Source organism: Priapulus caudatus, unplaced genomic scaffold (assembly GCF_000485595.1).
Source record: "Priapulus caudatus unplaced genomic scaffold, Priapulus_caudatus-5.0.1 Scaffold838, whole genome shotgun sequence".
Classification (NCBI taxonomy): Eukaryota; Metazoa; Priapulida; class Priapulimorpha; order Priapulimorphida; family Priapulidae; genus Priapulus; species Priapulus caudatus.
This window is the reverse complement of record NW_014577899.1, coordinates 122,485-127,297: the sequence shown is the minus strand read 5'-3', so window position 1 is coordinate 127,297 and position 4,813 is coordinate 122,485. Positions and strand designations below refer to the sequence as shown.

Below are 4,813 nucleotides of genomic sequence, written 5' to 3'. Positions count from 1 at the left end.
ACACACACACACACACACACACACACACACACACACACACACACACACACACACACACACGCACACACACACACACACACACACACACATACACGCACAGCCCCATATGAATCACGGCCAGCGTAGCCTCACCGATTGTCGACCACATTAGATATTCCACCTTTACAACCGGCCTCACCCCCAACTTCCGATCGCAGCCGCAACACTCTGCATGCGCCATCGAATTAGCGACCGCATTAGCATAGCCGACAATGCATCGTCGGCGTCCACGCTGCGTCGGCGAACAACGAACCGGCAGCGTCATCGTTGGCGTCGGCGCTCGGTTATTGTGCGTGGTCACAAGGCAAGGCAAAGCCATTCTACGCGCGATTCTTTTTTTAGAGCGAATGAACGTGGAAAAGAAAGTCGTGGGGCTGGCGATGAAATGAGAAGGCCGATGCGAGTATGGTGGTAGATTTGTGCGCAGCGAGAGAGGAAGAAGCGAAGGCGGGATAATGGGGAGGTGGTGGGGGAGGTGAGGGAGGTGGTGAGGGGAGGGGTAATGGAAACGTGAGTACGTGGGTTTGGTGGCACTACCTGATGGCGATTGTTGCTGCTGTTGTTGTTACTATTTCTGTTGCTACAGCTGCTGCTGCTGCTGCTGCTGCTGCTGAGAAGATGAAGAAGAAGAAGAAAAAGAAGAAGAGGATGGTGATGATAATAATGATGATACTGCTGTTGCTGCTGATGCTGAGGCTGATGCTGATACAGATGCTGATGCTACCGCTGCCGCCGCCGCCGCTGCGGCTGGGGCTGACGATGATGATGATTATGTTGTTTCTGCTGCTGCTGCTGCTGCTGCTGCTGGTGGTGGTGCTGCTGCTGCTGCTGCTGCTGCTGGTGGTGGTGGTGGTAGGGAGGCAGGGGTTCAGCTGCTACCTGACTCACATACATGGTCCGCGATACTCGAAAACTCGAGCGAGTCCTCCGACAACGACCGCTGCAGCAGCGCTTCCGGTGCGTCTTCCAGGAGGTCGTGTTGCATCGATGGAGCGACCCGAATGTTCTGTGTCTCCTCCCGGAGGTCGTGCTGCGTTGATGGGACGTGTGCATCTGGCGCCTCCGTCGGCAGCTTGTGTTGCATCGATGGAACAGCGTGCACGTCCGGCGACGCTGCGAACAAGTCGTCGTCGTCGTCGGCCGCCTGCGTGACGACCGCGGTGCTGCCGCCTGGCGGCGCGACCTCGCCGTCGCACTGGAACGACACTCGTCGTCGCTCAAGCTTCCGCAGTTCGGACGACGATCGCCACGAGGTGGCGCCACCCGTCGACGCAGGCGTCGGCTTCCGGCCGGTCACGCTCACCGACTCTGACTGCGCGCGCCACCTGGTGGCGTCATTCGTCTCGCCAGCGCCGTCTGGCGGTGCGGCATGCACCTGCCCGGGCAGACTGAACGCGTATCCGTAAGCAGCGAGATAGGGCGCTGCAGCGGCGCCCCCTGCCAGCTCGCGCCAGGCGTGCGGCGGGAGAGAGTAGCCGTCCATGTATGCGCGCGCGAACACTGCAGATGTCTGCTGCTCGCCTATCACCTCCGATATGGTTGCCATGGCGCGTCCGCCGCCTCCTCCTCCTCCTCCTCCTCCGCCACCGCCGCTGCTGCTGCTCAGCTCGCAGCTGACGGTGGCGACCCCTGTCGACGATCCCAATCCCGACGTGCTCGACGTCACGTCGCCGCCCGGCTTCCGGCCGTCGGCAGGGGAAGCCTCCGACGTCGTCGGCTCGCCGGGCGGCGTCGCCAGCTCCTGCGTGAAGAAGGAGATCGTCGGCGGCCGACGCAGGTCGACGACGCGCGTGTTGCGGCGCCCCCTGGCGGCGCCGTGCAGTAGGCGCGCCACCTCGCGGCGCACGACGCGGTTGCGGTAGACGTAGACGATCGGGTTGAGCGCGCACTCGGTGAAGGCGAGCCACGTGGCGACGACGTGCACGGGGGGAGGGATGTCGGCTGGGCACGGCAGCGTGTACTCGAGCACGGCGACGATCCAGAAAGGAAGCCAGCAGACGGTGAAGGAGGAGACGACAATGAGGCCTGTCTTCGCCGCCTTCCAGTCGTCGCGCTGCAGTATGCCGCCCCCTCTCCCTCCTCCTCCTCCTCTCCTTCCTCCTCTCCCTCCTCCTGCACCGCATTCTCCTTCTCCGACGACGACGCTCCCCTTCTGTCTTCCTCCTGCCTCACAGCTTTCCTCTAGGGAGCTCACCCCTTCTCCTCCTCCTCCTCCTCCTCCTCCTCCTCCTCCTCCGCCGCCGCCGCCGCCGCCGCCGCAGCTTTCGTTCGCCAACGACTCGGGCTGGAGGCTATTGCGGCGCGCCCTGGCGGAGGTGATCTGTGCAGCTCGGTATATGCGCGCGTAGACGAACAAGATGGCGGCGTAGGGGAGCACACAACACAGCAGCGTCACCAACACCGAATATGAGACGGACGCCGCGTCCCTCGCGCCCCAGTCGATCGTACACAGATACTTCTCGTCGTGGTAGACTATGCGGTTCCAACCGAGCAGCGGCATCGCTGCGACGGCCGCCGACACGGCCCAGACGACGCCGATGAAGTAGAGTGAACGTCGGCCCGTCACGCGCATCGTGTAGTGCAGCGGGGCGACGACGGCGCACAGCCTGTCGACGCTGACTAGCAGCAGTGTCAGTAGACAGGCGCTGAAGAGGAGAGTAGTTCCGGCGCCGACGCATTGACACCATGCGTCGCCGAACACCCAGCGCCCCGCTGCGGCCGACACGAGTGCGTTGGGCATCACGAGCGCTGTGATCGTCAGATTGACGACGACGATGTTGATGACGAAGCGGTTGGAGACGGTGCGCAGCGACCTCTTGCGGTAGAACACCATGGCGACGACGACATTGCTGATGACGCTGGCGACGATGACGACACCGAGGACGGCCGCCGCCGCCTCGTCGCGCCGTCGCCGCTCGCCGTCGCGTTGCCCTAGCGACGCGTTCGTCTGCGAGTAGTAGGACTCGTTGTCGGTGACGTTCAGCGTTGCGGCGGTCACGTGCGCGCAGCATTGCCATGGCGATCCGGTCGCCAACGACCAGTTCGTCTGGCCGTCGTCGTCGTCGGCGGCGCTAATGTTAAACATTATCACGGAAGCGTCGGCGTCGGCGGCGGCGGTGGTCGTCACATCTCGGCAGCAGCGGCCGCTGTGGCGTTGTTGCTAGGGCAGCGCGAGAGCGAGGAAACAGCAGACGATCCGGTGTGTGTGTGTGGAGAGCGGTAGCAGCAGACGATGATGTAGCTGTTAGCAGACGCCGGTGACCTCACTCTCTCTCTCTCTCTCTCTCTCTCTCTCTCTCTCTCTACTTGTACACATCCATAGTATATATCAGTATATATAATAAATATGATACAGCAAACATGTAAATTGTACACATTACAATCATATACATACACAGCATATATACATTGTACACATTACATATACATACACAACATATATATTGTACACATCCCACAATATATATATATATATATATATATATATATACAACAACATGTAAATTGTACACATTACAATCATATACATACACAGCATATACACAGCCCAAATATACATTACATGTACACTACACAACAATATACATTGTAGCACTATTACATATACACTACACAACATAATACATTGTAGCACATTACATATACATACACAACATATACATTGTACACGATTACATATACATGCACAACAATACAATTGGTACACATACATATACAACACAACATACTACATTTGCTACCACTTACCATATACACAAACATATACCATTTGCGTACAGAATTACATATACATACACAACATATACATTGTACACATTACATATACATACACAACTATACATTGTACACATTACATATACATACCAACATATACATTGTACACATTACATATACATACACAACATATACATTGTACACATTACATATACATACACAACATATACATTGTACACATTACATATACATACACAACATATACATGTACACATTACAATACATACACCAACAATTATAACTTGTACACATTACATATACATACACAACATATCCTCATTGTACACATTACATATACAGTGCCAACATATACATGTAATCTGATGTACCCATGCTCTCGCACACTGGAATTTACGATAACGATCATAGAGTCCATGCGAAATATGATCAGAGTTATAAATCAACATATAAATATATTTATATGCTCTGATATGATAATATACTCGTGCATAATATGAATCTCGTTATATAAATGCGTGTGCTGAATATGAATCACGGCGGACGCCGATCGCGAGGCCCTCTTCGTCGGCAAGAAGTCCATCACGTAGAATCGCGTCGCCAATAGGAAACAACAACAACGATAACCACGACGACGACCGGCAATAACAATTGAACACTCACAACAACGATAACAAGAACAACAAGAACAACGAGACGACAACAAAATAATCTAGAGACGAGCACAGACCTCCGCCAAGGCAGCTCGAAATCATTCAATGTGAAATTTTTTTTATTAAATTAATAATTTCAATTAAGTGGAAAAATTAATAATTAAATAATAATGCGACCGATTATGCGAGCGAGCAGGTGAGGACTACGTCGGTTGCGCCCCTTACGGCCTCGTGGTTGTCGTGTATTAGTTAAGTGCTAGCAGCCAGCCGCACCTAGCGGAAGTGCAACGTGAAGCGTGCATGGTAACACACAAACCGAACACTCAAAACTCGCTGGTAAAAACATAACCCCCGCCATGCCCCTGGCGAGAGGCAACTAACAATTTGCA

At 54.3% G+C, this 4,813-nt stretch overlaps 1 long non-coding RNA gene across 1 annotated transcript in view; it reads right to left on the bottom strand.

Annotated features, from left to right (window-relative positions):
* Positions 1 to 3,306: 3,306 nt before the first annotated feature.
* Positions 3,307 to 4,813, bottom strand: part of LOC106813883 — a 23,457-nt gene continuing 21,950 nt past the window's right edge. Inside the window, exons 2-3 of the long non-coding RNA XR_001394519.1 lie at positions 4,219 to 4,237; positions 3,307 to 3,329 (exon numbers count right to left, since the gene is read on the bottom strand). This is a non-coding gene — a long non-coding RNA (uncharacterized LOC106813883). The remainder of the gene's footprint in view (positions 3,330 to 4,218; positions 4,238 to 4,813) is intronic.